This window comes from Schistocerca gregaria, chromosome 9 (genome assembly GCF_023897955.1).
Source record: "Schistocerca gregaria isolate iqSchGreg1 chromosome 9, iqSchGreg1.2, whole genome shotgun sequence".
In the NCBI taxonomy this organism is placed as follows: domain Eukaryota; kingdom Metazoa; phylum Arthropoda; class Insecta; order Orthoptera; family Acrididae; genus Schistocerca; species Schistocerca gregaria.
The window spans coordinates 216100386-216113234 of record NC_064928.1 but is presented as its reverse complement, the minus strand read 5'-3'; positions in this window follow the sequence as shown (position 1 = coordinate 216113234).

The following is a 12849-nucleotide window of genomic DNA, read 5'->3' as shown; positions in this document are numbered from 1 at the left end:
TTGGTCCAGAATTTTGCTGTGCGGCTATACAGGCGCTGGTTCTAAAATGGCGTAAGGCAGTTGAGAGGGGTGGAAATTATGTGTAGAAATGAAAATATTGTTCCTAAAGGATGTATCTACACAGTGTAAAACTTTCAAACATGTAGAATAAAAGATGGATTTTTTTTTAAATAGTGTGCATTTCTTTTGGAGTGACCATCGTAGGTTGTGATGATCTCGTTGGTTTCTACAGGAGATAGCCAAAATAATGTGAACAGTGCTAGCAATGGGATGCCTGTGTTTGACGGTCAACACCGCAACTCTTCCACATATTTCTGCAGATTTCAGTGCTGGGCCGTCAACAAGTATCAGCGTGCTATCCATTCAACGAAATATCATCAATATGGGCTTTTGAAGCCGAAGGCTCACTCGTGTACCCTTCATGAATGCACGACAAAAAGCTTTATTCCTCGCCTGGGCGTGTCAACACCGACGTTCGACTGTTGACGACTGGAAACATGTCGCCTGGTCAAACGAGTCTCCTCTCAAATTGTGTCGAACCGACTGAAGTATACCGGTATGGACTGAAAGTCACGAATCCATGGACCCTGCATGTCAGCAGGGGACTGTTCGAGCTGGTGGAGGTACAGTAATGGTGTCGGGAGTGTGCAGTTGGAGTTATATGGGACTCATGATGCGTCTACATACGACTCTGACAGCTGACACGTATCCGGCCTGATCACCTGCATCCATTCGTGTTCATTGTGCATTCTGACGGACTTGGACCATTTCAGCAGGGGAATGCGACACTCTGTATGTCCGTAATTGTTACAGAATGGCTCCAGGAACACGTATGAGTTTAAACATTTCCGATGGCCAGCAAACTCACCAGACATGATTATTGAGCATATCTGGGATACCTTGCAACGTGCTGTTCAGAAGAAATCTCCATCCCCTCGTACTCTTACGGATGTATGGGCAGCCCTGCAGGGTTCATGGTGTCAGTTCCCTCCAGCACTGCTTCAGACATTAGTCGAGTCCGTGCTATGTGGTGTTGCGACACTTCTGCATGCTCACGGGCGCTCTATATGATATTAGGCAGGTGTACCAGCTTCTTTGGCTCTCTAGTGTATACAAGCTACATGTGGTAGCAGCTAACGACGCAACCAAGCATAGTTTTTTATATATAAAATTGTCCATATCTTTGGAGTTCATTATCATAATATCATTTCAGCGCGAGATTTTTAACTGTGTCCTGTGTCCCAAAGATCACGTCCCTGATTTCAACTCGTTTGCTGAATTAAAATGCAAAATTAAAGAGTTCCATTTAACTGACACGTGGGAACACAAAGACGGTGACACGCCTGCTTTTACGTTCATCACTGATTGCTCGGCTAGTCGCTTCGGTAGGGTATACGTATCTGTCAGCTTAAAGACTGACATCCTGCACACAGAAGTCTGACGACGCTGCATTTATATGCAGAATTAATATGGAGAAAAAGGGCACCTACCGCGGTAGAAGTTATTGGAAGCTAACGGTACACACTTGCAAGATGCCGAATGCCACGAGCGTTTCCACAAAATTTGGCAGCAATGCGAAAGGAAGTTCACATCCTACAATTCTTCCCTGATCTGGTGGCTAAAATGAGCGAAACCGCGACTGAGGAAAATGTTGATCGGCTGTTCGCGGGAGAAGAGTTTCTGGTACAGAAAAACAGCCGAGATTTATTCCCATTGCCTGCGGGACCTATACAAAGTGGACGCCTCTGTCGTTGGAAATTACGTTGCGACCAAACGAATCAAATCAAAAATTTTGGCTCAGAGAAGAAAACAGACAATGATTCCAAATACATACGAGAACGCAGGGTGCTGGTCGTGGTGAAGAAGCATCCATAATCATACTACACGCGAAAGGAATCGAAGACGTGGAACAATTATCACAGAACTTGAAAGAACCGACGGGACAGTTCCGACAACCCAGAACGTCATTTAAAAGCAAATCTATGGCCATTTTGCTAGCCTAGATGTCGGGTAGTGCTGTTAATTGCAAAGCACAAGAAGGTGTGTTATAAAATCTTCATGGCAGACTTAGCACTGCAGCATCTCGGAGTCTTCTAGGTGAGACTGACGATAATGATCTTGTAACTTCAATTACACAGAGTCACAAAAACAAAGCCCCAGGGCGAGACGGCCTTCCAGCAGAATTATATCAGGTTTTCCAGGAGCAAACAAAATCTAAGTATCTTAGTTTGTAATGAATTAATGAATTCTGATCTCAAAGGAATGTTTGGAAGGAATTGTGGCGCTAGTTCCGAGAATAAAAAACGCGAGACCGATTATTCTACCGAATAGTGAGTATAAAATTATGGGGCGTATTATTTCCCACAGTCCGCAGCTCGCGGTGTCGCGGTCGCGTCCTCGCTTCCCGAGCACGGGGTCCCGGGTTCGATTCCCGGCGGGGTCACGGATTTTCAACTGCCTCGAGATGACTGGGTGTTTGTGTTGTCCTCATCATTTCATCATCATCATGAAAGTGGCGAGATCGGGCTGTGCAAAGGTTCGGAATTTGTACGGGCGCTGATAACCGCGCAGTTGAGTGCCCCACAAAACAAACCAAACATCATCATCATCTTTCCCACAGACTAAAAACGATAATGAATGAGGTAACCGGCCCGTGATCACCGGTGAAAGTGACTTGGAAAAGCCATTGCAGGTCATCAGCAAATACGAACATCCATCATGTGGGAAGCTAAGCAAAACTAAATCCCGCATCATGGCCGGCCGCGGTGGTCTAGCGGTTCTAGGCGCGCAGTCCTGAACCGCGCGACTGCTACGGTCGCAGGTTCGAATCCTGCCTCGGGCGTGGATGTGGGTGGTTAGTTAGGTTTAATTAGTTCTAAGTTCTAGGCGACTGATGACCTCAGATGTTAAGTCGCATAGTGCTCAGAGCCATTTGAACCATTTTTGAACCGCATCGTGAATGTGGGGCATGGAATATCTTTGCAAAAGACGGGAAACCTCAACGTGGTCACCCATATGTAAATCCTGAGTACCGACAACAGGTGTCATACACTGGAGAGCCATAGAAACTGGTAAACATGCCTGATATCGTGTACGGCCCCGCAAGCACGCAGAAGTGCCGCAACACGACGTGACATTGACGCGAATAATGTCTGAAGTAGTGCTGGAGCGAACTGACTGCATGAATGCTGCTGGGCTGTCCATAAATCCGTAAGAGTACGACAGGTGGATATCTCTTCTCAAGAGCACCTTGCAAGGCATCCCAGATATGCTCAATAATGATCATGTCTGGGGAGTTTGGTGTCCAACAGTGTTTAAACTCAGAAGAGTGTTCCTGGAGCCACTCTATAACAATCCTGGACGTGTGGGGTGTCGCATTGTCCTTCTGGAATTGCCTAAGTCCGTCGGAATGCTCAATGAATAAAAATGGATGCAGTTGATTACACAAGATGCTTACATACGTGTCACCTGTCCGAGACGCATCCAGACGTATCAGGGATCCCACATCACTGCAGCTGCACACGCCCGACACCTTTACAGAGCCTCCATCAGCTTGAAAAATCTCCTGCTAACATGCTGGGTCGATGGATTCATGAGGTTGTTTCCGTACCCGTACACGTCCATCCAGTCCGCAGCTTGTGGTCGTGCGGTAGCGTTCTCGCTTCCCGCGCCCGGGTTCCCGGGCTCGATTCCCGGCGGAGTCAGGGATTTTCTCTGCCTCGTGATGACTGGGTGTTGTGTGATGTCCTTAGGTTGGTTAGGTTTAAGTAGTTCTAAGTTCTAGGGGACTGATGACCTTAGATGTTAAGTCCCATAGTGCTCAGAGCCATTTGAACCATATTTTGAACGTCCATCCACTCGATACAATTTGAAACGAGACTCGTCCGACGAGGTAACATGCTTCCAGTCATCAACAGTCCAATGTCGGTGCTAACGGGCCCAGGCCAGGAGTAAATCTATGTGTTGTGTAGTCTTCAAGGGTACACGAGTAGCCCCTCGGCTCCGAAAGTCCATATCGATGATGTTTCGTTCGATGGTTTGCACGCTGACACTTGTTAATGGTCCAGCATTGAAATCTGCAGAAATTTGCGGAAGGGTTGCACTTCTGTCACGTTGAACGAGTCTCTTCGATCGTCGTTGGTCCCGTTCTCAAACGATCTTTTTCCGGCCGTAGCGATGTCGGAGATTTGATGTTTTACCGTATTATTGATATTCATGGTGCACTCGTAAAGTGGTCGTACGGGAAAATTCCCACTTCGTTGCTACCCCGGAGATGCTGTGTCGCATCGCTCGTGTGCCAACTATAACACCGTGTTGAAACTCACTTAAATCTTGATAACCTGCCACTGTAGCAGCAGTAACCGATCAAACAACTGCGCCAGACACTTGTTGCCTTATATAGGCCCTGACGACAGTAGCGCCGTGTTGTATCTGTTTACATATATCTGTATTGGGTTGAGTCGTACTTAAGATAAGTAAATAAATTAGACAAATTAGAACATAAATGAAAAACTTAGTTTAGTTTAGTAGAGTTACCGGCAAACAACGGACAAAGCAGCGGTGGGAACGGCCGGCGCTTGCAAGTCAGCATAGCACGTTCAGGAGAAGCTGTAGATTCAGCCGTCAGGGCATCGCCCGACCGGCTCACGTTAAGAAGATTCTTCGAGAAGCTTTTCAACGTGACAGACGTGGCAATGACCGTGAAATCGTTCATCTCCAGTGAACTAAAGTGAATAAATATGCGTGACGCAGTGGGCCCAACAAGAAAAGAAAAAGAATAGCAGTAGTTTTCAGTGAGTTTCGGTGCTGAAGACCGTCATGCAAGAAGAGAGTACACCATGCACAGACGCACCAAGTCCGCCGCTGTAATGGAATAGCAAGCAGCAGCCTCGCCGCCAGAAGACAGAAGTCAGAAGGTATATGAAGTCTGATTTTTACGTATCCGGGTGACTCGTGAGGACGGAAAGGAGACGGCCTCACATCAGCAGTCTCCTGTCAGTTGGGATGAAGACCTGACAGCCGAAGCCTGGCAAGCGGGAGTCCGTGGTTCGAGTCCGGGACACTGGGCATCCCCCGCCGCGCCGCTCCGCTGGCCGACGCACAACACTGACACACGCGGTCGCTTAGAGAAGAGAAACACTGGGACGCCACATCCGAGGTATCTCCATCCGATGCACGAATTCGCTCTCAATAATTAAACGGGCCACCTCGCGCTGCGCGTCTCCAGTCAACTGGGCGAGGCGGTGACACGAGATACACACCGCCACGCGTAATCAGACGCCGCCGCTGCCGCAGCAGAAGGCTTCGCAAACGACACAGCTGCCGCTCTCCGAGCCAGAACATCGAGTAAGGAAACAGTTATACAAAACTTTCAATAAAAGTTGTCTTACGTAAAAATGCTGTTTCATTCTACCTCATACCCGAGCTAAGGAAGAACCCACCCTGCCCACATGTTGTTAAGAAAGAGGAATTAATTTATTTAGTATTTTCATCCTGACATAATACTTTCGAATCAAATGCCCTTTGTAGTAATGCTCATCCTGACAATTGACTAGCATCAAAAGAGAAAATCCAGTTACATGTAGTGACAGAACTGTTACAATTGAATACGCATGCCTATACCAGTTTCTTCGGCGCTTTAGTGTATAAGGCAAAATGCTTGCCAGCGTGCGAGTCAGCGTTAAAGAACATAGCCTGAGAAGACTCGGCGACATACAAATGGCAGCCTTTGCAAGTACGAACAAGATCTCTAACATCAACTATATGGCACACGTTTTACCCATACCACGTAGAACAACAGCAAGGATTCTCTCAGCTATGGGTCATTTTCTAACTCGTGGTAACATTTTAATATTAAGGTTTGACACGTTGACCTTCTCAGCCAAAAACGGGGGATTATATCTGACCGACGTTGGGAGAAAATCACAAGCTTTATCCGTGTGTTCCACACACAGGCCGTGGAAGAAGACACCCACCAGTCTCACATCGCACGTACTTGACGAAATTACTCCCATTGCCTTCAATACATCCGTAGATATACGGCACGCCCCCCCGCCCCCCCCCCCAAAATGACTTCTATCATTTCCAACAATTTTTAATCGCACTAAGATGTGTTATCAACAGTTTTCAATCGAACTCAGTTGTATTCAGACAGAGTCCGCCTGTCACATATGGGAAACGTTAAGGAAATATAATTGAAATTAGTGGGAAGCAAAAGCAGAAATGCGACTGAAGAAAAATACCCGCACTGTAAATGGAAGGTCATTTGGGAAAATATCTCCACCCCTCACCTACCAACCAATATGAATACTACCTAAACAAGAAAGCAGCAACTAAAGTGATTCTTCATGCAATCCATCTGCATGATGCACCAACACGTGAAACTTACGATGTAATAGACAGCAAAGAACATGGGCTTGTGAGCACTCAAGTGAAGCACATTTGGCGAGTTGTCGGAGAAATGTTAGCCACGATAACACGAACAGTACCCCCACTATCAAAAACGGCTCTGAGCACTATGCGACTGAACTTCTGAGGTCATCAGTCCCCTAGAACTTAGAACTAATTAAACATAACTAACCTAAGGACATCACACACATCCATGCCCGAGGCAGTATTCGAACCTGCGACCGTAGCGGTCGCTCGGTTCCAGACTGTAGCGCCTAGAACCGCACAGCCACTCCGTCGGCGCCCACTACCTTGTCTGCCGATTTTTTGAATGCTAGTGATGTGCCATATCCAGTTACAAGAAGAATTGCTGTAAACTGGCTGAAAAGTAAAAAAAAATACTTAACCTCCTGGCCGAAGAAAATAAAAGGAAAGATTATTTCCGGATGCATCTTTTGGCCCTCATCTAATGAGGACGAAAAACTATAAGAAAAACTTCGCAATTTTTAGCAAATATAATAATGTGAAAAATAGTATGCAAAGTGTTTTTTGTCTCTTACGATATTCTTTATACTTATTTATTTACATATTTAAAAAAAATGGAAACAGAAGTCTACCCTGAAATACGTAGCTCAAAAGCATCTTGTTTCGTGTTGAAGCAATATCGGAGAGAAACTTCATCCTCACGACATGAGAAATGGAAAATGTTGTTGATGTGTGGTTTTCACAAAACAAAAAAAAAAACAAAAAACAAAACAAAAACACAAAAAAAATAATTTGGCTCTGAGCACTATGGGACTTAACATCTTAGGTCATCAGCCCCTAGAACTTAGAACTACTTAAACCTAACTAACCTAAGGGCATCACGCACATCCATGCCCGAGGCAGGATTCGAACCTGCGACCGTAGCAGTCCCGCGGTTCCAGACTGAAGCGCCTAGAACCGCACGGCCACCGCGGCCGGCGTGGTTTTCACAGATTGGTTTCATAGTCAGGGGCTAGTGTTGTTACCCAATAAACATATTCTAACAACATTTAAAATAGTATTTTTGTCGAAACAAACGCTTATTATAGGAAACAATACAATGTGAGCGGTGTTTGTTGTAGGAATGTAGTGCGAGTGGTTTACGAGGTATCGTGTTTTGAAAAGTTCGCATACTGACACTTGTATAACATCTGTAGCAGCACACACCAAAGAACAGCACAGATGCATACACTAGTTGTGTGGATTCTGATCAGTAACGAGACAATTGACCGTCACTGGTGACCACCGGCAGCTGAAACACACGGCTCCAGTCTGGTGTGCAGCGACTGTTGCACATGTACCAGCGTATCATCGAGTGTAGTTGGTATGTCCTTGTAGACAGCATCTTTCAGCTTTTCTCACAGAAAAAAGTCTACAGGAGTCTACAAGGACATACCAACTACACTCGATGATACGCTGGTACATGTGCTACAGTCGCTTCACACCAGACTGGAGCCGTGTGTTTCAGCTGCCGGTGGTCACCAGTGACGTCAGTTGTCTCGGTACTGATCAGAAATGCACACAACTAGTGTATGCATCTGTGCTGTTCTTTAGTGTGTGCTGCTACAGATGTTATACAGGTGTCAGTATGCGAACTTTTCAAAACACGATACCTCGTAAACCACTCGCACTACATTCCTACAACAAACACTGCTCACATTCTAATTCGCTCTACTTCTAGTTCGTCAGGATCAACAGGTATTGTTTCATTTAAAAAGCGTTTGTTACACAAAAAATTCAATTTTAAATATTATTTAGAATGTATTTATTGGGTAACAACACGAGCCCCTGACTACCAAGCCATTCTGTGGAAACTGCACATCAACAACACTTTCCATTTCCTCAAGCAAAATGCACCTGATTTGTCAATTAGCCTGTGAACTCACTGCCGTAGTATGAGGGGTCGCAAGAATTTTTTTCACTGGGAAAGGTGTCAAGTATTCAAAAGGGTTGAAATCATTGGTTTATGGGATGGTGGTACTAAGTACTTACACCAACAGCGACTGCCAAATAAGTTGGAGAGTCCGGAGAGAATAGTTGAAGAGGAACATGAGCATAGGAAGAGGGACAGACAAGCATCGATAAAGCAGCGAAAGGAGCATTTGGAGATTATGAAAAGAAAATGGGACCCGTTTGGTGGGATGTCGAAATAGCAGAGATGATTGAAAGGGAAAAAGAAGATTATTTCTCTTTCCTGAATGTAAATGGCGGTCAAAGTAGAGATAGATTAAGGACACTAAACAGAGAGGTAAAAAGAGATGTGTTAAAAAGATGAAACAAGCTGTGGGAAGAAAGATGTGAATATGTAGAGAGGATGTTTGATGGGGCTCCTAGTGCTGAGGCATGGAGAACAATCAAGTCAGTGCGAGTCTCAGCCAGTGATCATTTACATCACAAAACTATCAGTCATTGTCAATGGACAAAATATTCTAAGGATTTGTTCTAGGAAAATCGGCCTAATGTTTCATATAGACGTGACGTAAGGATGCAGAAGGTGGAGTCATGACGTTTCGATATAAAAGTTCTTCAACAGGCTGTGAGGAGCTGTAAGATGAAGAAGGCATCAGGCTGTGGATCAATACACCCACAGCTGATGAAGTCTGGTCCACCGAAATTGTTGGAGATGCTAAAGAGGCTGTTTGAAAAATTGTCAAATGGAGAAGATATTCTGTCATAATTGATAATACGAGGGCTATCCACAAAGTACATTACGTTTTGGAATTAAAAATAAATAAAGTATTGCAATTTTTTAACATTATATACAGATGAAAGCCACACTTAAATACTACTTTTCTACATAGTTGCCATTCAAATTAAGCACTTATCGTAGCGATGGACGAGCTTGGAAATTCCTTCGTCATAAAATTCGGCCGCCTGCGCCATCAACCACGTAATGACTGTCTTTTGGGACAGAAAAGGTATGATTTTTGTGGATTTCCTGGAAAGAGGCACTACAATAAACTCTTAAAGGTATTGCCAAACTCTGCACAACGTCAGAAGAGCAATACAAAACAAGCGCAGGGGATAGTTAGGCTCAAAGATCTTGCTGATTCACAACGCCCGGGCCCACACGGCAAATGCCACTCGTGAAGTTCTCGAATCTCTTAAGTGGGAGTTGTTTCCTCATCCGCCGTACAGTCCCGACCTGGCACCGAGCGACTCCCACTTATTCCCAGCAACGAAGAAGTGGTTGGCTATGCAGCGTTTTGATGACGACGCACAGCTTCAAGAAGAGGTAACCACGTGGTTGAAGGCGCAGTCGGCCGAATTTTACGACGAAGGAACTTCCAAGCTCGTCCATCGCTATGATAAGTGCCTTAATTTAAATGGCAACTATGTAGAAAAGCAGTATTTAAGTGTGGCTTTCATCTGAATATAATTTTAAAAAATCCAGTACCATATTTATTTTTAATTCCAAAACGTAATGAACTTTGTGGATATCCCTCGTATGTTACATAGCACTGATGCATAAGGAGGTGTCACGTAGTACACAAATAATTATAGGAGACTGGCAGCGCCGCCATTCATTGGAAGACTGTACACGAAGATACTTCAAGATCTATAGCTCAATTCTTTTATCTTGGCGGTTCGCGCATGCCAGCCCAGACGCGGGAGATTGCTGCGTTGCCAATTGTATGCGCCAAGAGAAGCAGCGTCATAGTATAGTTCGCAAACTTACGTTTAGGGGGGAGAGCGCAGTTTATGAAGTAAAGCCACCACGGCTGCATTAACCCTTTCGCTGCTACAGAGACGTGCTCCCCGCATTCCGCGTTGTGCACGATTTTGTCATCATTGCACTGCTCGCCTGTGCAGACACATAGCGTTTCGACTGCTTTGACACACTATATCATTCAATTTCACAAAAACTATTTGGCCCAAAAATTTGATTTTCTTGACTGATACCTCCCCCCCCCCCCCCCCCCCCCACAAATGACTTAATTTTGTTTCGAAGTTCAACACAGTTATTGTGCAGCATTAGATGTAGTAAACCATTGCACGAAATTTTGAAGAGTTTGCAGAGGTAAAAGTCCATAGCGTATACTTTCCGTATTGACGATTTTAGTTGCCACTAGAAATTTCCAAAAATTACATTCATAACGAATAAAATTCATTAAATAAGACACTTAGATATTGTTTGTAAATAAAGAAAATATTAAGCACCGAACAAGGTTCGAATTCAGAACCTTTCGCTTAGCAGTGAGACTTTTTTTTGTAATATCATTTCGTTCGTTATAGTTCGTTGCAATTGACGCCCGTTGAAATTCGTTATTGACCCATTCAGTCAGTTTTTTTATTACAGAGGCCAGCTAACCCTCTGACTGAACACACTGAGATACTGTGCTGGCTGCTCATCATTCAATAGTCCTCCAGGAGGACTTTAAAATATCACGCAAAATACCGACGAACACTGTTGGAATGACTATGAATTACTCAGGTTTCGACGAAGTAGAATAGGAAATAAACAATGACCGCTGTTCTTTATTGCGAAAAACCTGGTAGTGAGAAATGATACAAACACCTTTCCTTGCTATCGCCTGAATTAGGAGGCTTATTGTTTGTTTGGTTTAAATTATTAGAATATGAAGCAATTGGTATAAAGAATGCGCTTTCCAAACTTTCTATAAAAGAAAGTCTGCCATCAAGACATTGCTTTCGTTCAGTTACTTTATTCATGACTGAACGTTTCTAAACCTGAAGACACTCGTCCGTGCTGTGCACTGCAGTCGAGCTCTGGCAACGTCGCTCTCTGTTCATTGGCTCACTGTGTTTTGTGACGTCAGATGCGCAGAACGAACCTAAATTCGACCGTCTTTATACATATGAAAGATGATGTCTATTCAAACTTCGCACTAGTCGTATTAGAGTGGCGCCAGTGACGATCCAAATCACGTTCTCTTTAAATACACTCTTCCCTGACCTCGGGCAAAATCAATTTGGACCATGTAGAAATGTTGGAACATGTGAGGCAATGACTTATCTTAGAAGAAAGATTAAGGAAAGGCAAATCTAAGTTTCTAGTAAATTGTAGACTTAGAGAAAGCTTTTGACAATGTTGACTAGAATACTCTCTTTCAAATTCTGAAGGTGGCAGGGGTAAAATACTGGGAGCGAAAGGCTATTTACAATTTGCACAGAAACCAGATGGCAGTTGTAAGAGTCGAGGGGCATAAAAGGGAAGCAGTGGTTGGGAAGGGAGTGAGACAGGGTTGTAGCCTATCCCCAAAGTTATTCAATCTGTATATTGAGCAAGCAGTAAAGGAAACAAAAGAAAAACTCGGAGTAGGAACTGAAATCCATAGAGAAGAAATAAAAACTCTGAGGTTCGCCTATGACATCGTAATTCTGTCAGAGACAGCAAAGGACTTGGAAGAGCAGTTGATAGTGTCTTGAAAGGAGGATATAAGATGAATATCAACAAAAGCAAAACGAGGGTAATGGAATGTAGTCGAATTAAGTTGGGTGATGGTGAGGGAATTAGATTAGGAAATGAGAACCTTAAAGTAGTAAAGAAGTTATGCTATGTGGGGAGCAAAGTAACTGATGATGGTTGAAGTAGAGAGGATATAAAATGTAGACTGGCAATGGCAAGGAAAGCGTTTCTGAAGAAGAGAAATTTGTTAACATCGAGTATAGATTAAAGTGTCAGGAAGGCGTTTCTGAAAGTATTTATATGGAGTGTAGCCATGCATGGAAGTGAAACATGGACGATAAATAGTTTGCACAAGAAGAGAATAGAAGATTTCGACATGTGGTGCTACAGAAGAATGCTGAAGATTAGGTGGGTAGATCACGTTGAGGAGCTATTGAATAGAGTTGGGGAGATGAGGAGTTTGTGGCACAACTTGACTAGAAGAAGGGATCGGTTGGTAGGACATCTTCTGACGCACCAAGGGATCACAAATTTAGTACTGGAGAGCAGCGTGGAGGGTAAAAATCGTAGAGGGAGACCAAGAGATGAATACACTAAGCAGGTCAGAAGGATGTAGGCTGCAGTAGGTACTGGGAGATAAAGAAGCTTGCACAGGATAGAGTAGCATGGAGAGCTGCATCAAACCAGTCTCGGGACTGAAGACCACAACAACAACAACAACAACAATGGATGTAAGAGTTAGCTACCTTTTAGATTTTACACCAAAAACCTTGCCGTTGGTGGGGAGGCTTGCGTGCCTCAGCGATACAGATAGCTGTACCGTAGGTGCAACCACAACGGAGGGGTATCTGTTGAGAGGCCAGACAAACGTGTGGTTCCTAAAGAGGGGCAGCAGTCTTTTCAGTAGTTGCAGGGGCAACAGTCTGGATAATTGACTGATCTGGCCTTGTAACAATAACCAAAATGGCTTTGCTGTGCTGGTACTGCGAACGGCTGAAAGCAAGTGGAAACTACAGCCATAATTTTTCCCGAGGGCATGCAGTTCTACTGTATGATTAAATGATGAT